This window comes from Xyrauchen texanus, chromosome 1, assembly GCF_025860055.1.
Source record: "Xyrauchen texanus isolate HMW12.3.18 chromosome 1, RBS_HiC_50CHRs, whole genome shotgun sequence".
In the NCBI taxonomy this organism is placed as follows: Eukaryota; Metazoa; Chordata; class Actinopteri; order Cypriniformes; family Catostomidae; genus Xyrauchen; species Xyrauchen texanus.
Genome location: NC_068276.1, coordinates 64,231,620 through 64,258,866, shown reverse-complemented (window position 1 = coordinate 64,258,866; position 27,247 = coordinate 64,231,620). Strand labels below are relative to the sequence as shown.

The window sequence follows — 27,247 nt, the reverse complement described above, 5'->3', positions numbered from 1 at the left end:
ACACGACTTTAGACCTGATCTATTGTAATTGACAGTATTATTAGATTCCTCCGTAAGGAGGGAATCTATTGTAATTGACAGTCTTCTTCTTCGTCTTCGTCTTCTTCTTCTTCTTCTTCTTGAGCCCCAATAGCTCAAAAAGTCACTGGTCAAAAATTTTCTAAATTGGCACATTGATACTCCATAACAACGGGTAACCCCAAACCAAGAATAGTCCACATTCGCCCATAGGTGGCGCTATAGGCCAGGCCCAAAAAAACAGTTTTTCAAAGTGATACCATTTCCACGCCATTTGTCCAAATCTTCTGAAACATGCCTCATTCCTCATGGGGAACAAAAAAGCCTCAAGGACCCATAACTTCCGCCATGATGGATTTTCCCGTACGTTGAAAATTTGTGAAAACCTACAAAACTCTTCTTCTCCTGAACCGTAGCTCTAATTGACTTGAAATTTGGTACACATGTGTAGAATTGAAGTCTTTGAAAACGTTACTTAGGAAAAATGAATATGATACAAAATGGCTGAAAGGGGCGTGTTTATGGAAATGTACAAATTTTAACAATGTATACGTGTCAATAAATCAAATGTAATTTTGACTGATGGTTTTTCAAACCTAATATGCTTAAAGATGACATCACTGAAGTACTGCGCAAAGAATGGCCATGCCAAAATTCCCATTTTCTGATCAAAAATGTTCTAATTTGGTAAATTAATAGTACAGGCCAACAGGAATCCACAAACCAAGAATGACCGACATTCGCCACTAGGGGGCACTACAGGACAAGCCAAAATTCCCATTTTCTGGTCAAAAATTTTCTAATTTGGTACATTGATACTACAGGCCAACAGGAACCCACATACCACGTATGGCCCACATTCGCCCTTAGGGGGCGCTACAGGCCACTCCCAAAATTTCGTTTTCTGGTCAAAAATGTTCTAATTTGGTACACTGATACTACTGGCCAGCAGAAACCCTCAAACCAAGAATAACCGACATTCGCCACTAGAGGGCACTACAGGACAAGCCAAAATTCCCATTTTCTGGTCAAAAATTTTCTAATTTGGTACATTGATACTACAGGCCAACAGGAACCCACATACCAAGTATGGCCAACATTCGCCCTTAGGGGGCGCTACAGGCCACTCCCAAAATTTCTTTCTGGTCAAAAATGTTCTAATTTGGTACATTGATACTACTGGCCAGCAGAAACCCTCAAACCAAGAATGGCCAACATTCGCCCCTAGGGGGCACTAGAGGCCACGCCGAAATTCCCATTTTCTGGTCAAAAACGTTCTAATTTGGTACATTGATACTACAGGTCAACAGGAACCCTCAAATCAAGAATGGCCAACATTCGCCCCTAGGGGGCGCTACAGGCCATGCCAAAATTCCCATTTTCTGGTCAAAAGTGTTCTAATTTGGTACATTAATAGTACAGGCCAACAGGAATCCACAAACCAAGAATGACCGACATTCGCCACTAGGGGGCGCTACAGGCCAAGCCGAAATTCCCATTTTCTGGTCAAAAAAGTTATAATTTGGTACATTGATACTACAGGCCAACAGGAACCCACAAACCAAGAATGACCAACATTCGCCACTAGGGGGCACTACAGGACAAGCCAAAATTCCCATTTTCTGGTCAAAAATTTTCTAAATTGGTACATTGATACTACAGGCCAACAGGAACCCACAAACCAAGTATGGCCCACATTCGCCCTTAGGGGGCGCTACAGGCCACTCCCAAAATTTCGTTTTCTGGTCAAAAATGTTCTCATTTGGTACGTTGATACTACTGGCCAGCAGAAACCCTCAAACCAAGAATGGCCCACATTCGCCCCTAGGGGGCACTAGAAGCCACGCCGAAATTCCCATTTTCTGGTCAAAAATTTTCTAATTTGGTACATTCATACTACAGGTCAACAGGAACCCTCAAACCAAGAATGGCCAACATTCACCCCTAGGGGGCGCTACAGGCCACGCCGAAATTCCCATTTTCTGGTCAAAAATGTTCTAATTTGGTACATTGATACTACAGGCCAACAGGAACCCTCAAACCAAGAATGGCCAACATTCGCCCCTTGGGGGCACTAGAGGCCACGCCGAAATTCCCATTTACTGGTAAAAAATGTTCTAATTTGGTACATTGATACTACAGGTCAACAGGAACCCTCAAACCAAGAATGGCCAACATTCACCCCTAGGGGGCACTACAGGACAAGCCAAAATTCCCATTTTCTGGTCAAATTTTTTTTAATTTGGTACATTGATACTACAGGCCAACAAGAACCCACAAACCAAGTATGGCCAGCATTCTACAGGCCACGCCGAAATTCCCATTTTCTGGTCAAAAATGTTCTAATTTGGTACATTGATGCTACATGCCAACAGGAACCCACAAACCAAGAATGGCCAACATTCGCCCCTAGGGGGCGCTACAGGTAATTCCCAAAAGTCCCATTTTCTGGTCAAATATTTTCTAATTTTTTACATTGATACTACTGGCCAGCAGAAACCCACAAATCAAGAATGGCCAGCATTCGCCCTTAGGGGGCGCTACAGGCCACGCCAAAATTCCCATTTTCTGGTCAAAAATGTTCTAATTTGGTACATTGATACTACAGGCCAACAGGAACCCTCAAACCAAGAATGGCCAACATTCGCCCCTAGGGGGCACTAGGGGACACTTTACATGCCTCATTTCTCATTGGAAACAAAAAAGCCTCAAGGATCCATAAGGTCCGGTATGATGGATTTTCCTGTACACTGAAAATGTTTCGTTTAGGATTCAGACAGAAATACGTGTTTTTTGAATTCATCCATTGAGAGGGTTTAACCCCAACCCTCTACTGATCAATTTTAAATGATTTGACATTTTGAGGAGGAATCCGCATTGCTGCTTGCAGCTATATTTTCCTCTTAGATTCTTGTCATGAACTGTTGCTCTTCCAAGATCCAGATACAAAACAAAAGGTGAGGGAGCGTTTGTAGTGAAGACATCATGATTATGGAACAGCCTGTCCTGAGATATTAGATCTGCTGAATCTGTGACTGTTTTAATCTCGTTTAAAAACACATTTTTATAGTATTGCTTTTAATTTGCATTTATTTTATTTTTTTACTTTGCGTTTTACAGAGCGTGTTTTGATTTTATGTTGTGTGAAGCACTTTGTGCTGGACTGCTGAAAGGTGCTATAAAAATAAAGTTATTATTCTTATTAGGTATGATCGTCCTAACTGTAGAGCAGGGGTGACCAACACTGCTCCTGGAGATCTACCTTCCTGCAGAGATTAGATCCAACCCTAATCAAACACACCTGAACCAGCTTATCAAGGTCTTTAGGATTACTTGAAAATGAGAGGCAGGTGTGTTGGAGCTAAACTCTGCAGGAAGGTTGGTCACCGCTGCTGTAGAGAGTATCTTAATATGAAGACAAATCATGAACATTTGAAGGCAATTTTGAAATCCCAGCTAGACGTTTTTTCAGGTCCAAAAAATATGAAAAAAGGATGTATGGTCACACTATTTAACCATGGGCTTAGATTTGGGAGGTATAAATAATGAGGGTTGTAATTGCTTGTTTTTATTATTGTCAGAATCTACACCCCTGTATGTCATTTATCAGTAATGTACGGATGTTAGTGGCTCATTTTGCTCAACACAGGGGCAGAGGGGCACACAGTCGTCACGAGAGGGCGCACTTCTTAATTAAAATAAAACTAATATTAATCCTCTCGTGCGAACCGCCTGTCAACCGTCTATGTCACCAATGCTACGGGCCGCCCCTCGTCCTCCTGTCCCCTTTGTCTGCACATCACAGGAAAATAGTTTGAAGTATTAACAAATATTTTTATATCATAACTTTTGACCAGTATGTTCTGAAAATCACATTAATAATTATATGACTTATTTAACACCATGGAAATCTAGGCCCGCGGACGGGCCCTTAAATGTACAAAATAAAAGTATGCGATAAACAAAACAGCTGTGTGTTACATTGGTACACATGCCACATATCTTTGGAAAGCTACATTTCTTGATTTTCTATTGATATAAACCATTTTAAGATACAATCACAACAGCAGGTACAATCTATATCTTTGTCAGACCACCAACATATAAACAACCAATAACAAAATTTAGGCAACTCACCTATGATGCCTCATAGTTGTACACTGAGCCATAACTTCCCGACAAAAACGGTGTTGTTTCATTGTCAAATGTCCAAATGATCAAATCAAGTAAAATGTTTAGTCCAAATCACATTATTACATCAATAAATATCCACAGACTCTTGTTGCATCATTTCAAAGCACCTGGCAGCTGTGCCTAATCTTTCACATATTACCGGTAATAACTTCAGTTCAGATGTAAACATTTCCTATATCCGGTATCAAAATGGAAGCACGCACTCTGGCCTTTCGATTGACACCTCATTTGACCCAATAGGAGCTTCCATGTCCTGTCCACAGCCTTCAATACCCAACCACCATCTGTGTCGAGTGTAAGGGCATACCCACTTTCCTTTGTTTACTGATCAAACCAATTACATTGAAGAGTGGAAATGACTGACGCATCGTGATAGCCAATGAAATTCTGAAAACAGTGATATGCGGCTTTAGTGGAACTATTAGATGACGGCTCTGTTATTCCTGTGCTAAAGTTTCCTCGAAGTTTACCCCTGCTGTGCGTCTCTGCGCGTAAATGCATGCAGAGCTGCTTTGGAACTGTTTACACATTTGGCGATTTAAATATGGTGAAACGGACCTGAAAAACAGGATTTTCACCCCAGGATGTGATATAAGAAGGCATTCATTGTCAAAATTCTGAGTTTGGAGATGAAATTTCTGAAAACAATACAGATGATTCAGAGGCAGATGGAGAGATGAGACACGGCTCTGGACAAGTAAGTGTTTTCTTGTGTTTATAACATATATTACTGTATATTCCGATAAATAAGCTTTAGTTTGAATAATGAATACACATTTTGTAATTACCCTTTGTCCTGTGTTTCCTCAGTGAGTGTTTGAACCGCTTGTGCGTGTTTTTAGTTCATTGTTTGTTTCAGATCTATTGACATGCTATATAGATGTTTTGTATATTTACTGTAAAATATATATATATATATATATATATATATATATATTAGTAAATAAATCAATAAATATAAGTTGAAAATAAGAATATATGTTGTGTTTGAGAGTCTATTTGTTACAATGCGGGAGGTGGGGAGGTGTAGGGCCATCTATTTGTTACAGTGCTGAATTCATGGGGAGGAGTAGGCCCATCTCTTTGTTCCATAGTACATTGGCAAAGTATACAGTATTTACAGTAAATATACATACAATAATACATTTTTACACACTCGAAAAGAAAAACTAATATATATATATATATATATATATATATATATATATATATATATATATATATATATAGAATACAGAAAAGATGGAGAAGTTGTGTCTAGCTTTGTAAATTACATTTATTTATTATCCCCACTCAGCAAGCGGCCACATAAAGTGGAGCAGCAGGACAGCACCTCATCAAGAGAGGAGGGCTTTCAGAGAGACCCTTGCTGAGGAGCATGGCAGAGTTGGGGTCTCACTCCACAGCCAGACCCGTATCTCCTGCTCCACGTAAGAGCACATCACAGGCTGTTGCACATCACCAAATCTTGCACCGCTGGTCGTCTGAAGTGCAGGCAGTGTCATGCAAAGACACCAGTGAAGTACTCTCCTGTGTTGTGCCTATGTGCTTTGTACACAAATGTGACTGCTACAATGACTGGCATGTTGCTAGAAACATGTACAATTTTATAATGGTTTGTAAATACTTTATGTAAAAATTAATGTAAATAGTTTGTTGTGTATTTTTATATAAACAAATTGTCCACCATAGCACTAGTTTTGACTCTTTTATATGCACAACATTCAGTTTCAAGAAGGGAAAAGGCACTCTAATGTGTTTATGCATCAGTTACTCTGTGTCAGCAAAACTAATAGTGGATCTGGATATGGAATATGATAGCTCTAAGTGTCATCTTTCATTAGAGCCCACAATTATGACTGTACGTTGAAGCGTTCAAAAGTTGCAGCCTTTTTGTCCTAGGGTTTCCAAAGTGACCTTTTGGAGTATCCAAAAGGCACTTTTGTAAAACGCCTGGGTGTACCCTTAGAAAAACATGTGTAAAATATTCATTTTTTATGATATTGTTATAACATTTGAACCTGGACTAGGTAAGGATTCATGCTGTGATCCCATTGTGTTCTCAAGCTAATAGCTACAAGTTATAGTCATCTGCAGGCATCTGTATGCAAAAAAAAATTTCAGGCGGAAAAAGAAAATTCTATTTCATTGTGTTCAAACTTCTATTACTCAAAATCAGTAGCACTTACAGTAATTCTGACTGCTGGAGAAAAAACTTCAGAGTGTCCCCTTTCAAATGTGACCAAAACCATGCATGTACTCCAAACGGTTCAAGAACAGCTTTAAATTTACTTTGGGTATGCCTTGATTAGGCGTTTTAGGCTAATTTTACAGGATTGGGAAGAGGTTAAGTCAAATTTCACAACAAAGTTTCTGCTTATAGACTCTCATTCAGATAATGAAGACAATATTACAACAATAGGGCCTCCTGCACATTACTCAAACATGTTCAATAAGAACAGCAGACAGACCGTAGATTAATAGAGAAGTTGAGAGCGATCTGAGAGCTCAAGATGGAGAGAGTCTATTTAAAGATACAGCACACACAACACCAACTCACGGAAACAGAAAGATGTCTGATTCAACAGACAATCCAAAGATTATTACAATAAAATAAGATACAAGTATATAAAATATGAAGAGATGAAACACATCAAAGTTACAACATGTACACAAGTCCATCATCTTTCACATGAACACAGACAGATGCATTTGATCTGTAACACACAGTAATAACTGCAGTCTTCACTCTCATCATCACTATAACACCAAACATTATTTATATATGAACAGAATAAAGAATACATGAACACTGAGACAGTAAATCTACAGTATAGACCTGTGCACCCACATCACCATCATGTGTTTCACACACACAGAAATAACAGAAGATAATATAGAATATAATAAAACACTCACAGAGTATAAGAGGCAGCACACTCGACTCCATACTGTCACTTTAAGGAACTGTTTTAACTGTGCTGTCTATCTAAACCAAACCCTTCCTGTGTTCAAACGTCATTTCACACTTCAAATACAGAAATAAAAGGGGCGATGCCAAGAGTCTACAGACCAATGCACGCAGAACACACAATAAGATATTTAACTTCTCTTTTAGTGCATTCAAGCTGTTGAAGATGTGTTCCTCTTTAAATTGAGCAAAGACTTGAACATGAACATCTAAACACACACATGCAAATCATGTCGACTGAATCAGACACACAAGTGACTCTGAAGTGAATTAAATTCAGACTGTTTGTGATTCACAATTTCAAATGTGTTCATTTCTCCTCTAAAGGAGGTCTGAAGTATAACAGTGAGAAGTGGAGCAACATTCAGGCCTTTCTGAACACAGAATGATTTATATGTTGGTAAATGAACTGAATCTGCTGCTGTGAATATTTTGATCTTGTGCAGGAATTTGGAGCTTCAAGAAAACAAAGCTGCACAAATAAATAAATATCTGTTGTTCTCACACACTGGTTGAAACCACATATTTCTAAGAAGAGGAAAGTAAAAATACATTGAGGTGAATCTGCTTGTGGAATCATTCAGTACTTACTAATAAACCAATGATGCAGAAATGTATTAATATATTTTGTTCCTCACACACTGAAACTGCAGAAGTCAAACCACAACTATGAGCTCATCTCTTTTATTAACTCTTTTATTCACTACCATACACCCCAATGGAGCAGCCTCCGGAGGATGGAGGAGCCTGGCCGCCTGAGAGCGGCGGGGTGTTCTGTCCGCCAAGGGCCGGAAGACTGCCTCCGATCCGTCCAGGGAGGCGTGGCTGTTGTCCGTTGGAGGTTGGAGGAGTGGCCGAGGAAAATAGCGAGTAAGAGTTTTTTGTCTCTCTCCCACTGTGTTGGCCTTTCCCTCTCTTTTTTAAAATGTTTTTGTTAATTTGGCACTATCGCCGTTACGTCATGTAGGTGCCAAAATATATATTTTTTTACTCCCCTTGTCCACTCCCTCATCCATGTAGACGAGGATGACCTGCCGGTAGATGGGGCGTTAAGCATGCCCCTCCCCAGGGAAAGAGGGGGGGGGGGGGGTGTAAGTCACGCCGGGGGCTCCCCGGCCTAAGAGAACGAGGGAGGAATGTGACAGGGCGGAGGGAGGGCCGAGTCATGATGCTACACATCCGGCCCCTAATCAAGCTAATCAAGCCTCAGAGAGGGATAAAGGCCGACTGGAGACTGCAGTGGGACAGAGAGAGAGATTTACGGAATCGCCTGACACCTTTGTGTGTTTGTCTTTTTGTTTAAGTTCATCATATAACACACTATAATAATCCAGCTCTGCCCAGACATAAACATCTTACTTGAATTGTGTGAGGATGAGGGTAGTATGTGTGTTCATCCGTCATTTGACTTCGACTCGGTTCCTCAAGGTGATGACGGGAGACCGTTTCCTCGCTCTGTCGGCGGGAGGAATGGCTGCTGATTCTCTATGGGCTGGTGGAGAAATCAGCGACATTGAAGAGGGAAGAGAAATCTTCTTTCTTCACTGTAACGTAGTTCAATGGAATGGAGGAGGTGAGAACCGGCTTGGATATATAAATAATATTTTAATGAGCAACTAAACAAAAGACAAACACACACATGACGGACATGTCCGTAAACGATCTCTCTCTCCCGCACCACTGCCCGCAATCGCCCTTTAACCCGGCTATGCCCGCCGCCCTGCCACATTCACTTTACAGGCAAACAGATGAAGATGCGGATTGCTCGGTGACCTCCTTCGGATCCGTTTGAGTGTTCGGTGGAACACGGAGTAAGCGAGATGGAGATTGTATAGCCAAAGTTTCAAGTTGTACATTACTTCCTTTTGCAACGAGGCTACATCTGAGAGCAGCAATGAGCTGCGTCTATGCATGGCACACAATGTTGCTGGAAGCGACGCCCAGAAGGATCTCTGTCGTATTTCTGCTCCGATGACTTCATGGTTGATGGGCGTTCTGTTGTGTACCTCATCCAATAAGAGTTGAGAGTTCAATCCTTTGGAATTTCACACATAGCTATAAAGTAAGCAAGGTTTCGTGGGATTTGAAGTCCGTGTTGGACTCATTTTGCACGGCTGTTATCAGTAAAGTTTTATGACTGTGTGCAGGCCTGCCTTTGTCTTATATCTGAATACACGAGGCCTAACATATATATATATATATATATATTTCATCCTAGCGTAAACATATTTTTTGTTAAAAATTGAATTTCATATTTGTGGTCAGTAAAACTATCAGCAGAACAAAAACAAACAGCTGCAGATACAAACAAACAAGCAAACAAAACCTTATTACTGACTCCTGCGATACATTCAACACAACTGACTGAACTGCAAAATACTTAATCAATTATGAGTCAACTTTTATTTACACACACCTGATCTTACACACATAATGGAAACAGATGAAACCACAACCACTAGTCCACTGAACGCTGTTAGACTACAAGTTCTGAGTGTGTTTGATCACAATGAAAACTCTCTTAAAATCTCTCAGTATCAGGTTGTTAAAGGGAGTTAAAGAAGGAAGTCTGACAGTCAAGACAACAGTGTGAAACTGCTGCACCAGATCTGCTAACACGACATGTTCTGTGTTCCTGGAAACAAACACAAACTGAAAAGCTGTGAAATAGAGTGAGAATGTATAAAGCCACATGTGAAGTTAGTGATAACGATAAAACAACAACATGTCAAAACAATACATGCAATTACTGCATGTTTTATACCAAGTAGATGCATTTAAAATACATGTTTTTGTTTTAGCTTGCTGCCATAACACTTCATTGCATCTGTTGTAAATAAGTATATTTTATTTTCAAATGTATTTTAATGTATACCTAAACAAATGTTTGGGCAAGCAATAGGGACGGCTACGTACCACCACTCCCGGTATGTGGTGCTGGATGAGGTTCGTATTAACCGGTAAAGGGGAGAACACGTCTGCAAATTCTTGTTGCAATTTGGCAACCCCTGCAAGCTGATAAGGTGAGAGGTTGTCTCCGCAAGTGACCAGGGTGTTATGATTAGGTTTTGTATTCACCTCCGGCCTGAGCTCAACCCTCTCCGGAAATACTGTAGCCAAGGTCAGAGGGACCGCCTCCCTCCATAATTTCAGGAGGTTGAGGTGATATATTTGATGTGCATAATCGAGATCCCCAACTCGTCGTGTTCAGGCCAAATAGTCCCCAAAATCAGCGGATGGCTGAGACGGGAACTAGCCGCAGACTCCATTCTATATTTTGTTCCCTGGAATTTAATCTCCAGGGTCACCATAGGGTATTTGTGAATATCCCCATGCACACACTTCATCCTCACCTATTTAGTTCTGCCAAATGCCTCATGCTGAACTAAGTGTTGGTGGACCATGGTTTGATTACAACCTGTGTCCACCAATGCTGGGTGAGTACCCCCTTGATCATTACTGGTATCCGGTACACTCCGGCCCGGTCGGGGGCAGTCGGGGATCCGGACCACTGTCCCCAACTCCATTTACAGGGCATTGATCCCGAAAGTGCCCCAGATCCCCACAACCCCAGCAGGCAGGCCCAGACGCCACACCCGCACCTGCGGACACTTCCACCTGAGGGGGAGAGCTGCGGGGCACTTTAGAGGCAGGGGGCAGTGTCCACCACCTCGCTCGGGGAACTGGCCTCGGAGGCGGAGCTCCTCGCCTTGCCTGTTATGGGCAGGAAGGGGACGACAAAATGTGTAGTTTCCGTTTATTTTGACTGTAAATGTTATGGGCATCTGCAGTATGGTTACTGTCTCTTTAAGAAGATCGGGCTTAAGCATGTCATACAATATTAGAGGCACTCTGTGCAGTTTGTTTTGTTGAGTTTCATCTTTTGAGAGCTGTAAAATGCAAGGAATGAGGATTTGAGAGATGAAAATTATTAATAATGTGAGACTACATTCATTATTCATCTTGTGATGTTCTGCTACCTGAAGCACGATCAAACATTCAGCAGAAAGTTTCTGTTCTCGCTGTATCTTTCTGTCAAGTGAAGCATCCGTGTGGTGCAAGTCTCTCACAGTCAACTCTCTCATTTGTTTGTGTGTGAGATGATAAAATACGGTAGATATGTGTGTCCTCTATTATAAGGAATGGATAAGGATCATTTATGATCAGATATATACCGGATATTACGGGGTGTTGGCAACTGCTATACTACACACCAAGTTAAATGTTAAATGAGAGCACATGTGACAAGTGTACATCACATTTGTTTTATAGCATTAACGAGGGCGACTTTCACTAAGAGGCTGATTTACAGTTGTTTGTATATCAGGAATTAAAGATTTGTGAGCTGCCGAATGCTGTCCTGTTCTTCTCATACGCAACCCGAAAACACAACGCAGACGACAGACCAGTTACACTCCGAAATGATCACGGCACCAAGTGTAACTGGTCTCATTTAACATTTAGGCCCAGATGCAAAAATATCAATTAATCGGGATGAAATTACAAAAATAAACACACAAATAGGTCAAATAATATTATACACATGAATTAGAGTGAAAATATAGACATAAAAGCAACAATTAAAATTAGGATTAAAGATGATTATCAGGAGCCCAAAATAACCTCACCTCTTACTGCATCACCAATGCAAAGAGGAAGAGGAGGGGACAGAACGGGAAATTATATTGACTCATGACATCACATTAATTAAAGAGAAAGGTACTCACTTCACTTAGGCAGTCATATCAGGTACATGTAAACGAACAATTTTGTGAGAATTCTAAAACTATACATACATTTAACAGTACACTTTATGTACCTGTTACATTGACACTGGCATTGCTGTGACATGGCCTGGAGCTGACACTGGCGTGGCGGCCATGACGTGGAAGGTGGGCCTGGCGGCCATGACGTGGGAGCTGTGGGAGCTGTGGGAGACTCGAAACTAAGTGTCATAGATGACTGGGAAAGGACCTCAGTGGTCGTGAACATGAGCAGAGACTTGGAAACGACCTCCGTGGTCATGTACATTGGCAGAGACTTGGAAACGACCTCCGTGGTCGTGCACATGGTCAGATTTAGAAACAAAAGCCTTTCTCCTCCTCCTCCGGGAAGCCAAAGTTGTCAGCGCAGGCTCTGTGACGGACAAGGCTGGCATCGCTGGCTCTTGGACATACGAGGCTGGCAACACTGGCTCTGGGACAGACAAAAATGATAAGGCTGGCCCTTGGACAGATGAAGCTTTCAGCCTTGGCAGGTGTGGGCATTGTGGGACGCTGGCTCGTCGGACATGACGTGGGACGCTGGCTCGTCGGACATGACGTGGGACGCTGGCTCGCTGTGATGTGGCATGGTGCTGACTCTGTCATGGCTGTGACGTGGCCTGGAGCTGACTATGGTGTGGCTGTGACGTGGCACTCGGGCTTGGTGGCCATGAAGTGGAACGCGGGCTTGGCGGCCATGATGTGGAACGCGGGCTTGGCGGCCATGACGTGGAAAGAGGGCTTGGCGGCCATGACGTGGAACGCGGGCTTGGCGGCCATGACGTGGAACGCGGGCTTGGCGGCCATGACGTGGAACCCGTTCTTTGTGGCAATGAGGTGGAGCCCGTTCTTTGTGGCAATGAGGTGGAGCCCGTTCTTTGCTGCCATGACGTGGAACTCGGGCTTGGTGGCCATGACGTGGGGCCAAGTCGTGGAAGGCGGAGCTGTGAGAGGCTCGAAACGAATTGTCCTAGATGACTGGAAAACAACCTCCATGGTCGTGAACATGGGCAGAGAATTGGAAACGACCTCCGTGGTCATGTACAAGGGCAGTGACTTAGAAACAAAAGCCAGATCGCAAAAGTCCTCCACATAGTCCTCCAGGGGACGATTCCTCTGACGTCGGTGGAGGAGCTGAATTAATGGGTTTATTGTAGGTCAAGTGTTCTGTAACATTGTAGCTGGCAATGGCGAAGACGGTGAAATGAAGAACCCAAGTGCAATTTATTTAATAAACGTGAAAACCAAAAACCCTAACTATAAACATGAATAAAACACACTATAAACTTGAAACATAAACATAGCTTGGATAGGCTAGGCTTAAACTTGACTTGAAATGAAATTTAAATACACAACACAAACTCACATCAACAATGGACAATGGCAAACATGAGGCTTAAATACAAGACATGGGAGAACAAGACAAACATGTTTTCCAATGAAAAGAAAGAACTGATAACAAGATAATTAAACAATAAACCAATGAACACAAGACACATGCGCATTGAGGGAAAAAGGAATCACATGACATGAACAGGAACTAAACTTTTCAAAATAAAAGACATGAAATACATGAACACACACATTAAAAATTACACCAACACTGAATGCTCAAGCAGCCTAATTTGCACTTAGAAAACTCCCGATGTTGCTATAACAACGCAAAAAGCACTTACTAATTTACTCGAAGAGAAAATCGGTCCTCCTTTTCTGTTTATTAAATTAAGCAATCACACGGTCATGCAGAACATCTCGTGTTTTTAAATCCATAAGGACCTCTTTCTCAATGGCGATAGCGGCAGTGATAACGATCTTGCTCTCTTCGCTTTCAAATTACATACATCACGTAAAGCATGATTGCGTCACGCAAGGCCAGCTAGAAGGCTTCGACCAGGACATATCATAAAGATCACACCCACCAATAACAAATAAATCAATCTGATTAGCTGCTGAATCTGTCTCATGAATCTCATTGTGGGTGGGATTATAGGCTGATCATCATAGTTGCACCGCCTCTACTGCCGTGACATCATCTTAAACACAACACAAACTGACCAAAACAATAACACGACTGCTAACTGTTAGCTACTAGATCATTGTGCTGCATAAAGCAGTTGTTGATGGTGATTTTACACAAGTGTATCAGTTAAATTGGTTGTTTTAAAAGCTTTCCAGTAGCTGCTCAACTAAATAACGTGAAGCTTTCAAGCAGAGTATAGAGTTAACATAACAGAACATACCATCCTCTGTCGTGGATCAACACCAGTCCAGGGCACTCTCTCTCCCATTGCTCGTCCATTTGGTCGAACCACTTCCACATTTCCTTGATGGTTCTGTAGTCACTTTTAAGTTTTTTATAACTTTTCCCTACACTGTTGGAAGGTCCGGTGGGAGCCATGTGTGGCCAACAGCTGAGACACTTACTGAGAGACTTTTTTGTTTCGCTCATCGCTAATGGGTGGACTGTCTGCAACTTGTTTATTAACCATGGCGTGATTTTGCACACAGCCATTTCATTTTTCACAATTTGCAAGGCACCTGAACAAATGATACAGTTATCGCTGTTGATAACTTTAAAACTAGCGGTTTGATTTTGCGTGTCGGAAATCCAGTGACGCTGGTAGTGATGATTCTCTCTGACAATCAGTGATCTGCAGGATTTTGACGTCACATTTAGTATAGGCTCGACTCGCTTGGAACCTCGACCGGGGTGGTCCTAAAAAAAATCAGGTTCCAGGTATTATTCAAAGTGGAAAACCCCAAAAAATTCAAGTTGTACCGTGCAGTGGAAAAGTCCCAAAAGAAACCCGCTGCTAAAAATTCTCCGAATAAGGTGAAGAAACCTGCAGCCGCCAAGGCAACGAAGAGCCCAAAGAAGACGAAGAAGTCAGCAGCCCCCAAGAAAACAGCCAAGAGTTCCAAAAAGACCAAAGCTGGCAAACCCAAAATGACAAAGCTGAAAACAGCCAAGACTAAAAAGCAGCACCCAAAAAGAAGTAAATGACTCATTACAGAGTTTCACCTTCAAAACGGCTCTTTTAAGAGTCACACACCAACTCATATAACAGAGCAATATTGTTTTATTTCAGATTTATTGTTTTTAATGAATGTTATCTTGTATAGTGATCGTGAGAGTTCATAATTACTGTTGACCGAACTAAAAACTAAAAGTTAAAGCTCAATATTTAGGAATGGTAAATCCACTCATAAACGCATGTCTAATGCAAGTTTTTTCCTACCTGACAAGTTTACAAAGAGATCAAATTTAAATCAGTTTCACACAAGTTTACAATCAAGATCAGTGTAATTACCTGATTATATTTTATACATAATCAATTATGATGAATCGATTGTGCTTTTGGGTTTCATAATAAAGTAGTGAATCTCAGACATCTTTAAACTTAATGTCAAATATACTGGTATTATTGTTATTATTATTATTATTTGTGTTGTTTTTACATTAAATACTTCAGAGTTTAAACGCTTGAAGGCTCATGTGACTGAAGATAGGGGGAGGGGCTTGAAGTTTAGATGAAAGTGCCCTCCCCCTATTGGTTGAAATGTTTTGCAGCCTTTAACCAATAGGCAACAGACGGGCTCGTGAACGGTACAAGTTCATGAAACATTTCGTGTTGCCAACTTGCCTTTAGCGACTCTTTTACCGCTAAAACCCCCCTAGCGACAAATTTAGCGACTCTTTGGACAATCTTAGGCACTTTCCGTAGAAGAGTCGCCAGTACCACCGTGCGAGCGCGAGGTCTTGCTTTCCCGCCACAAGCACACCTCTCTCTGCGTCATCTCTGTTCAGTGAGTGACAGGCAGAAGAGCAGCACATTCAGTTCACCGCACGGCAGCTGACACAGACGTGAATGAGCTGCACATGCGCAATCAATAATCTGCATGTTTGCTCCTCTGTTTTAATTTAAACAATTTAATTTGAGCATTATTTTTCTTGCTTCTCACTCATTGTTACACAGATGGAGGCTGAGTGAGAGAAACAATAAAACATTCTGTCGCTTGTAACTTTCTCTCTGAGTGATAATGTTACATGTAAATATAGCCGAAATCACAACACAGCCGCTGTCTTTAACTGATGTTATAAAATCAGGATTTTAGCAGTACAGCAGCTTGGATGTGACTACTGGTTAACATGTAGTCTAAATGTGCGGCGTTTCAGTCACTATTTCATACATGTTGTTGTCTGACAACAGAAACAGAACAAATATGTACATGAGAACAGCTTTATTGTGAATTCGGCTGTATTAAAATACCGTATGTGAGCACAGAAAGTAGGAGAGAAGCAAACAGATGTAAAGGACGGACACAAGGCAGAATGCAAATACAACGTGATGACATCATGGATATGCTAATGAACGCATGACGTCACCTAAAGACTTTTTAGCAGGTTTTAGCTACTTTTCATTGATAGTTATGGCAACACTGCTTATGACGACATTGCAGTTGTGATCTCAAATCAAAAATGAGCGGCAGAGTTAAAACACAAGTCCATCATCTTTCACATGAACACAGACAGATGCTTTTGATCTGTAACACACAGTAATAACTGCAGTCTTCACTCTCATCATCACTATAACACAAACACACACACACACACACACACACACACACACACACACACACACACATTAATACACGCGTGCACAAACACAGAAATAACAGAAGATAATATAGAATATAATAAAACACTCACAGAGTATAAGAGGCAGCACACTGGACTCCATACTGTCACTTTAAGGAACTGTTTTAACGGTGCTGTCTGTCTAAACCAAACCCTTCCTGTGTTCAAACGTCATTTCACACTTCAGAGACAGAAATAAAAGGGGTGATGCCAAGAGTCTACAGACCAATGCATGCAGAACACACAATAAGATATTTAACTTCACACAATAACAGGATTGCAGTGGAAAATGCTGATAATGATAAACTGTCTGATAGTTTTTAAAATAGATTTATAGCATGTGTGTTGCATATGTATTGCATATACCACATGTTTACTGTGCAAGCAAAACCCATAATAACCAGGAAATAAATTATTCGGTACTTTCTTATTCGGTTTCTTATGACGACATTTAATTGGTACTGGTGCTCCTGTTTATCTGTCCGCTGTGCGTCAAGAAACCACTGAGCTGCACTTCCGGCTGATTAGAAAACTACATTCACACACATCAGTGACGTCACACACATCAACCCCAAACACTCTTAAGAGTTCAATCCTACTGACAGATTTCATTGTCAACAAGTCTTCTGCTCTGTTGTACATTTGACCAATATTGAACAGTTATTTTCTCAATCAGAATAAAACAGAAAATAATAAAGAGCGGGAAGAGGAAGTTAGAGGAATAAAGGAACTGAATCGTGTTGGTGATGGTAGTTGTCAATCACGATAGGATGGGCGGGACTAACATGTAAAAGTTCCTGATTGGCTGTTCTGAACTTCTAAGACAGCTGAATGTGTCCAATGAAATCATTTCAGGGGTTGTCCCATAAAGACACACAATCACAGAGGACTTTTTGTCCCCAAAGAAATTAGCATAAAGGAGTTTATAAATTTGAATTTCCGCAATAAAATATCCTGTCCTTTTAAAATTAGCATGCTGCGATATTTCAGATTCATCTCAATGTTTTGTGAGTTTCACTCTTTACAGCATCATGTCGGATCCAGTGAAGTTCGCGCCGAAGAAAGGATCCAAGAAGACCGTCAGTAAATCCGTCTGTAAAGGAGGAAAGAAGCGCAAGAGCTTCAGGAAGGAGAGTTTCGATATCTACATGTATAAAGTCCTGAAGCAGGTTGATCCTGACACCGGGATCTCCTCCAAGGCGATGGGAATCATGAACTCTTTCGTCAACGACATCTTGGAGCGCATCGGCGGTGAAGCGTCTCGTCTCGCTCACTACAACAAGCTCCACCATCACATCGAGAGAGATCCAGACCGCCGTGCGTCTGCTGCTGCCCGCTGAACTGCACAAACACGCCGTGTCTGAGGCACAAAGCACCAAATACACCAGCTCCAAGTCCAATAACATCTGTGTCCTCCATTAACACAAACATGATCTTTAAACGAGCTTGTATCCAAACTGTTGATCCTCTGTGAATGACTTTTGCATTTATAATGTGGAGAAGAAATGAGTGTCAGTGGATCCGGATCAGTTCACTGTTTCTGCACTCAATGATCATATACAGTATTTTATCATCTCAATGTTCAGTGAATCCACCTGCTTTACAAACTCAACTGTTATTGAACTGACACTCTCATTCTCAATGACACTAATTACATACAAAACTATTTCATTGACACTTTATACAAATCTGTTCTTCATCTGGGACTTTAAATATAAGCGGTCCAGAATCTTATTTTGATCTGAATCTCAAGACAAGTTATTCTGAACTTCTGTTTGAAAGTAAAGAGATCAATATGACAGATTGATGATTGATCAGATGTTGGTGGATGTTCAGGACTATTTCATTTGTTTTATCAAAGTTATTTTACTTTTAAAAGTACAAAAGTGTCAGTAAATGTCGATCTGTGGTGGAAAAACAGTACTTGTGTATATTATCAAATAACTTTACATATGAGCAACCTTTATAATATTGTATTTTATCACATGTTTTGTCACATTCAGCATTGGTTTGCTAACTGGGTTCATTTCTGCACAATTTTCTGTAAACCTGTATTGAATCAATAATTTATATATGTAAAAATAAACCTGACTTTACAGAGGATAAATTAATTATTTAACTTTCATCATAACTCTTCCATCCATGTTTTTATTCAAGCAAATTACACAAAAACATGGTATGTGCAGTATTACATTATATAGGATATATGTGTTGAACATATGTTGAGTGTATTACAGTTCGGGACTGAGAATAATAGTGTATAAAAGTTATGGCTGGTTGTCGTCTCATCTCCATAATGAAGGTTATTGTTGTATTAATCAACAGAACATGGTGTCAGAAGTATTGAACTTGATGTGATAAGTTGGTACGTGAGTTAGTGTCAGTTGAACAGTTATTAAAGTGGATGACTGGTCGAAATGGATAAAACGTTTCGTAGGTTTGGAAACACACGCAGATGAAAATCTAGTGAATGCCTTGATTTATTGTATGGGTGAGGAAGCTGAGGATATACTAACTTCTCTGTATTTAAGCCCTTGTGTTCAATATTATGAAGCTGCAGACTCGGAGCCTGCATCTACAGTCCCGCACCCAGAGTCCCGCGTTCTCAGACCCCTCGTTTTTCGAGACAGCGCCTCCTGCTAAATGCCATTGAAAACAATAGGATGTTTTATTTAAAGTTATCCAAATAAATATTTGCGTTCCCTGCTTAATGTATGTGCCAAAAAAACTCATTGTATTCTCTGACTAACAAATTTCCCAGTAGCTAGTTATTTTTTGAGCGTGGGTGTAATTGAAAGAAAATTACTGATGGAAGGGATACAATTACAGATTGAACTATCTTCTGAAAAATATTAGGTGATATTATATTGCTACAATGTTTTATTTATTCAAATTCCAATTTTTCTTTCAGTTCAACCTATAATGGTCTAATTAACATTATACCATGCTAACATTACAAAACCTGTTTTTTGATATTTTTAATGTGAAGCAAAACTCAAATAAGAATAGACAAAACACCAATAATAAACAATTCTGTACTTTATTTAACAATCACCTAAACATCATCTTGCTGTAAACAGGACAAAGCAAAGAAAAAAGGAAGAAAGAATTGTATTAGTGACTTTACTTTTCGTCTTCAATTGCATTAAAAAAAAACTTTTATAAGTCGCTTTGGATAAAAGCGTCATGTAAAATGTAAAGTAAATGCATAAGGTAAAATAATTACTTTCTGGTAGGCGAATGTTCCTTCTTTTTTCATTCTTTTGGCAATTGCTCTGTCAAATTCCTCGACTTCACTAAAATAAAAGATGAATGCCATTGTCAAAAATATTGTGTAATAATATATTTTTTTTGCAAATGCAAATTACAAGCATACCTAGGGTGATAAGTAGGGCCATGGAGGAAAACCTCCTCAGCTTCCTGCCAGGATAATGCCTGCATCTCACATAGGCCATGAATGATGGCCTGTCCATATAAATAAATAAATATATAAAACATTGCATATATGGCAATAATAGAAACAATCCATTGTGTGTCAGTGAATCACTTAACCCTTAATAGGACAACAACATAAAATAATGACAACATTGAATAGAGATTTTACCTTCTGTTTGCAGAGCTCATCTCTCAGACGATCCTCTGAGACAGTTATCTCAGAGACCTCTGCTGCTTTTGCTGGACGGATCTTCTCAAATTCTGTGTTAAGAACACAGTCTGAGCGGCGTGTGTTTCTCCCTATCCAGGGTGCCCAAAAGTTAAAACTTGGAGGAACACTGAATGGATTGTTTTTTTGACCTTTGGGAAACAAAACATGTCAGTATATCGTAGAAATCAGCATTTTTCCTTTTGTCTTATCTTATTAAATACAAATCTACATAGGTGTAACATTTAATAATTGCTGGTAGATTTGCTTTCTTACTTGAAACAAATCCACGGGCAATTCTTTCCTCTGTCAGTGCCTTCCAAAACTGTTCTGAATCCACATCTCCATTAAAATCTTCTGGAGGTTGTGCAAGGTCACTCACTAAAGGAAATTAAGAAAAATTTGCATAAACCATGGTCTATCTTTGTGCAATCCGTAAACTAAAAGGGTTTTTTACCTGACAGATGAAAAGATGCCTTCTTGTGAAGGTCCATTATGACCACAGGCGGATGGTCACCACAGGTCATGCAAGAATACTGATATTCATGGTCTGTTAGAGCTTCAAAATGAAGATAACCATGTAAAACTGTATCGGCTGAGGGGAACTGGACACCTGTAGTTAACTCCAAATACTCAACTATTCTGCTGACTGCAGTGTGGACCTATGATATAGAAACTGAACTCTTAATTACTACTATTCATTGAAATAATAATAAAAACAGACAAATTAAAGAATAAAGAAAAAATATAAGCATCACCTGCAACATGTTTCTAATAGTGAGGCAGAGAGGTAGATCAAGAAGGACATGGTCATTGAAATTATGTAGACCTTCGCTCCACTCTTGGTACCGGTACAGTACTCCACACTGAGGACAGTATTTGTAGTATGTAGAAATATCTGCAGACACAAAAGGTGTAAAAACAAGAGTGGTTCGGTTCAAAACGCAACATTATCAGAAGTACAAAATCACAGCCATAAAAATAAATATATAATCCACCTTGGAAAATTCCTGAGGTTGTAAGAATTTTAGCCTTTTGAGTAATGCAAATCGGGTCGCTGAGGACCATGCGGTTTGGGCAGTGGTAGCACAACGTCTCCTCAGGAATTAGGTGTCGTGGAAATACCTTATCCACAGAAGAAAGTCTCAAATGGTTGGGAATAGTAGAAGGTATCTTTTTGTTCATTAAGATGTATTGTACCATGCCTTGTATTGTTGGAGCATCCTTTGGTGGGTAAGTGCTTTCACCCACATGAGTTCCATCACTTTCCTCCACTGCTGTCACCTGAAACTCCTCAGCGCTCCTTTCAGTGCTCCGGACCTTCCGAAAGAGTTCTGCATTGGTTTGGAATAAGTGCCATTTTGCAATGTATTTATGTGTGCATGATCTCTGTGTTTTTGCACAAGGACAGTGCCATGCATTTTTTTTTGTATCATAAGACACCATGACTCTGCCTAGTCTGCTGTAATATGAAATAGTTGGCTCATGAACCGATATAAATTTTTTAGATGGAGGGGCTCCAATCTTTGACAGAACTGAAAGTGGTGCATTATTTTCTTTGGCTAGGGTTTGACGATCAACACACAGTTTAATTTTTTCCTTCCCAAACCACTTGCTTTTCACCATTTCTTTAAGACTATCTTCTCTAAGTGAGGGCGAGGTTAAAAAGGTTTTGCAGTATGAAACTGACCGGAGGTGTACACACTGGTATGACTGCAGTCCACTTCTCCATGCCAACTCCATATTAGCTTGGCACTCACCTAATTCACAAGAAACATGATGTTGTTCCCCCCATATTTTAATTTGAACATGGAGAGGAGTAGAAGCCCCATGAATACTTTTGTGGACTGCATACAGTCCATTCTGGGGATCTATGCATTCACTTTTGAGATGGGATGAGGATGAAATGTCCATCATTTTTGCTGTGTGTCTTCGTTCAATGTGCCTTTTTAAATTTTTTCTGTAAAATGTCAAATGACATTTGGGGCATTTCTGCAATTCTTTTGGACCCACACGGATGCCAGTTTTTGTGACTGGCCTGACAATGGCAGAGGTGGTTGGTTCGGAGGTGGCAGCAGTGGGTGGCACAGAGGTGGCAGCAGTGGGTGGCATAGTGCTGGTTGGCACTGGGGTGGCAGCAGTGGGTGGCATAGTGCTGGTTGGCACTGAGGTGGCAGCAGTGGGTGGCATAGTGCTGGTCGGTACGGAGGTGGCAGCAGTGGGTGGCATAGTGCTGGTTGGCACAGAGGTGGCAGCTGTGGGTGGCATAGTGCTGGTTGGCACAGAGGTGGCAGCAGTGGCTGTGGTAGGCGCAGCAGTGGGCGGCACAGAGATGGCAGAAAAGGGCGGCATAACAGTAGGTGGCACAATGATAGATGGCACAGAGGTGGCAGCGATGGCTGTGGTAGCTGGAACAGCAATGGCAATAGCTTGTGCAACAGCAGTTGCCACAGCAGTGGGTGTGATGTTACAGGCATCAGTGGCACTTGCTCTCTTAACCCTCTTACATTTGCAGGAACCTAAATGTGTAATGAAATCTGGCTTTCTTAAAATTGTTGACTGACAGTACAAGCAATGATAATGTTGATGGGTTCGGCAGGGGCGACCGCATCGATGTATGGTGTACCCTGGAAAACAACAGCAAAGGATTGCACTGTCACACACAGTCTTATGATCTTTCAAAAAGCAAGATGTTTGCAAATGTTACTACCTTCATGTTGCACTGCTCTGTTGAAGTGTCCCTTGACATGTTTTTGAACTTTGGACAACTTTGTGGGTTTGAAATATATGGGGTCACAGAATGGGCAGTGAAAATCACTGCAGCATTTATGACATTTCTGGATTTCTGGAAGTGAATTCCCCCTTTGAATTGTAATATCCATCTTTAAAAAAAAGAGAGAGTCAAACTCAAATTCAAATTTTAAGACCAGCCCACAGAGCCCATACAGTCAAATTTCAGTCAATACAAATTAAAACAAGGAACCCAAACAAAAGGCCAAATGACATATTCTAGCTCACATGTTAATACCATAGACTGGTTAATACATAGTGAAGGCATAGTAAATTAGATTTTTAGGCAATTGTATGAGTTGTAAATGGCTGGCAACAACTTCACAGTTAAATTAATATTGATTAATTTTAATACTTACGTTTTATAAGAACTAATCTAAGTAGGCTAGTCTACATAAATTATATAAAGTAAAATAATTACTCAGGCATTAATTAATTCAATTTATAGTTTTAGGAGAAACGGTCCGGTAATTAAAAAAGGTCAAACGGCAAATCTGATTAAATAATTAATGATGACATTCTTTGATATTAACACACTTAATGTATTTAATTGGTCTACTTTAAAGTCAACTAATTTTAATCAATAATAATTTTTACAATGGCTTGTCTACAAAAAGTCCAAGGTTAAAGGCTAACGTATTAGCTGTCAAAATATTTTCGGGGGAAAAAGGCGAAAAAACATACATTAACGGCTCAAATTTTGTTACAAACTATTATTATAAATATTAAATGGACTATGTTGGTGTATCGATGAGCTATAAAGTAGTTTGATTAAAAAAGAAATCGAATGATTCGCTAAATAAAATTGACGATACTCACGTTTCAGCTTAAGTTTTTCACGTGTTTATCCGATCCGATTTGATAGGAGGCGCTGTCTCGAAAAACGAGGGGTCTGAGAATGCGGGACTCTGGGTGCGGGACTGTAGATGCAGGCTCCGAGTCTGCAGCTTCATACTACTCGCTGAACTGCACAAACACGCCGTGTCTGAGGCACAAAGCACCAAATACACCAGCTCCAAGTCCAATAACATCTGTGTCCTCCATTAACACAAACATGATCTTTAAACGAGCTTGTATCCAAACTGTTGATTCTCTGTGAATGACTTTTGCATTTATAATGTGGAGAAGAAATGAGTGTCAGTGGATCCGGATCAGTTCACTGTTTCTGCACTCAATGATCACATACAGTATTTTATCATCTCAATGTTCAGTGAATCCACCTGCTTTACAAACTCAACTGTTATTGAACTGACACTCTCATTCTCAATGACACTAATTACATACAAAACTATTTCATTGACACTTTATACAAATCTGTTCTTCATCTGGGACTTTAAATATAAGCGGTCCAGAATCTTATTTTGATCTGAATCTCAAGACAAGTTATTCTGAACTTCTGTTTGAAAGTAAAGAGATCAATATGACAGATTGATGATTGATCAGATGTTGGTGGATGTTCAGGACTATTTCATTTGTTTTATCAAAGTTATTTTACTTTTAAAAGTACAAAAGTGTCAGTAAATGTCGATCTGTGGTGGAAAAACAGTACTTGTGTATATTATCAAATAACTTTACATATGAGCAACCTTTATAATATTGTATTTTATCACATGTTTTGTCACATTCAGCATTGGTTTGCTAACTGGGTTCATTTCTGCACAATTTTCTGTAAACCTGTATTGAATCAATAATTTATATATGTAAAAATAAACCTGACTTTACAGAGGATAAATTAATTATATAACTTTCATCATAACTCTTCCATCCATGTTTTTATTCAAGCAAATCACACAAAAACATGGTATGTGCAGTATTACATTATATAGGATATATGTGTTGAACATATGTTGAGTGTATTACAGTTCGGGACTGAGAATAATAGTGTATAAGTCAAGTCAAGTCAATTTTATTTGTATAGCGCCTTTCACAACACACATCGTTTCAAAGCAGCTTTACAGAAGATCAGCATTAACAGACGATAAAACTGTAATGTCTATAAAGTCGATTAATCATCATTGTGTAATTTAGATAAAATACGAATTTTAATAATGTTTATAAATAATTCAATGATAATTGTATTAATAACCCCAGTGAGCAAGCTGTAGGCGACTGTGGCAAGGAACACAAAACTCCATAAGATGTAGATTAATGGAGAAAAATAACCTTGGGAGAAACCAGACTCACTGTGGGGGCCAGTTCCCCTCTGACTAACCCCACCCTAACCCTAAACCAGACTCACTGTGGGGGCCAGTTCCCCTCTGACTAACCCCACCCTAACCCTAAACCAGACTCACTGTGGGGGCCAGTTCCCTTCTGACTAACCCCACCCTAACCCTAAACCAGACTCACTGTGGGGGCCAGTTCCCTCTGATTAACCCCACCCTAACCCTAAACCAGTCTCACTGTGGGGGCCAGTTCCCCTCTGACTAACCCCACCCTAACCCTAAACCAGACTCACTGTGGGGGCCAGTTCCCTCTGACTAACCCCACCCTAACACTAAACCAGACTCACTGTGGGGGCCAGTTCCCTCTGATTAACCCCACCCTAACCCTAAACCAGACTCACTGTGGGGGCCAGTTCCCTCTGATTAACCCCACCCTAACCCTAAACCAGACTCACTGTGGGGGCCAGTTCCCCTCTGATTAACCCCACCCTAACCCTAAACCAGACTCACTGTGGGGGCCAGTTCCCTCTGATTAACCCCACCCTAACCCTAAACCAGACTCACTGTGGGGGCCAGTTCCCTCTGACTAACCCCACCCTAACCCTAAACCAGACTCACTGTGGGGGCCAGTTCCCTCTGACTAACCCCACCCTAACCCTAAACCAGACTCACTGTGGGGGCCAGTTCCCCTCTGACTAACCCCACCATAACCCTAAACCAGACTCACTGTGGGGGCCAGTTCCCCTCTGGCTAACATTATGAATGTAATGTAAATATTAATTATGTATAGGTAAAATCATGGTTTAAAATTATTAAACTAAGTGATAAGGGTCAGTGATTAAACATAGATTGTGTTTGAACTGTAAGATTAATGACCAAAGTCTTTGAAGTCCATCTTGATTAATTGCAGAAGTTCACAGATGCAATTGTCCTTGTTAATTGGCTGATGAAGGCTTTTTGTTGGCAATTGTTAGTCTAAGCATTTCATTTCAGGATCATAGTCCATAAATAGACCGAGGTGATGCAGGTTGGAGTTGGCATCAGTTCATCCTCTGAAGTCCATCATAATAGACTGAAGTGATGTTTGGCACCGGCTGAATTTAGTCATCATCATTCTGCGACATGTAGCAGTGGAGTCCAACATGAAGCAGGAATGGTGCTGGATCAGCCGGTTCTGGTGACCTCAGGATAGGAGTCCCGAGGTTGAGACAGGGAAACAAATAAAAAGATGTAAGCGTAGATGCCATTGAATTTATTGCAGAGTTAGAGATCATGCTCAATGTTTCTGGTTTCTGGTTCCGGCAGACCCAACTAAAGCAGCCTAATTGTGGGTTGGAGGATAAATTAGGTGTATGCCTGGATAAATAGAGTCTTTAGTCTAGACTTAAACTGAGAGAGTGTATCTGAGTCCCGAACAGTGTTTGGGAGACTATTCCATAGTTTAGGAGCCAAATATGAAAAGGATCTTCCTCCTTTAGTGGATTTTGATATTCTAGGAACTATTAACAGGCCAGAATTTTGCGATCTTAATGAACGTGTTGGAATATAGTGTGACAGAAGGTCACTTAAGTACTGCGGAGACCATTCAAAGCTTTGTACGTAGTTAACAGAATGTTTTAATTAATTCAGAATTTATCAGGTAGCCAATGTAACGATGATAAAATGGGGCTAATATGATCATATTTCTTGGTTCTCGTCAGCACTCTGGCTGCTGCATTTTGAACCAATTGAAGTTTATTTATTGATCTTGCTGGACATCCTCCCAGTAATGCATTACAATAATCTAGTCTTGAGGTCATGAACGCATTAATTAGTTTTTCGGCATCAGCAACAGAGAGCATGTGCCTTAATTTAGCAATATTTCTTAGGTGGAAGAATGTTGTTCTACAAACATTTGTAATTTGATTTTCAAAGGACAGATTGGTATCAAATATAACACCTAAGTTCTTCACTGTTGAAGATGATGTGACAGAACATCCATTGAGAGTCAAATTATATTTTAGTGGCTTATTTTTAGAGTTTTTTGGTCCCATAATTAGAACCTCTGTTTTGTCAGAATTGAGT

The 27,247-nt window shown here is 40.4% G+C and overlaps 1 protein-coding gene and 2 pseudogenes across 3 annotated transcripts in view; 2 read left to right on the top strand and 1 right to left on the bottom strand.

Annotated features, from left to right (window-relative positions):
* LOC127645805 (basement membrane-specific heparan sulfate proteoglycan core protein-like) overlaps positions 1–27,247 on the top strand; it is a 302,447-nt pseudogene that overhangs the window by 173,699 nt on the left and 101,501 nt on the right.
* LOC127643025 (B-cell receptor CD22-like) overlaps positions 1–27,247 on the bottom strand; it is a 207,255-nt gene that overhangs the window by 127,367 nt on the left and 52,641 nt on the right. The gene's annotated exons all lie outside the window — the stretch shown is intronic.
* Positions 17,617–18,024, top strand: LOC127643522 (histone H2B 1/2-like; annotated as a pseudogene).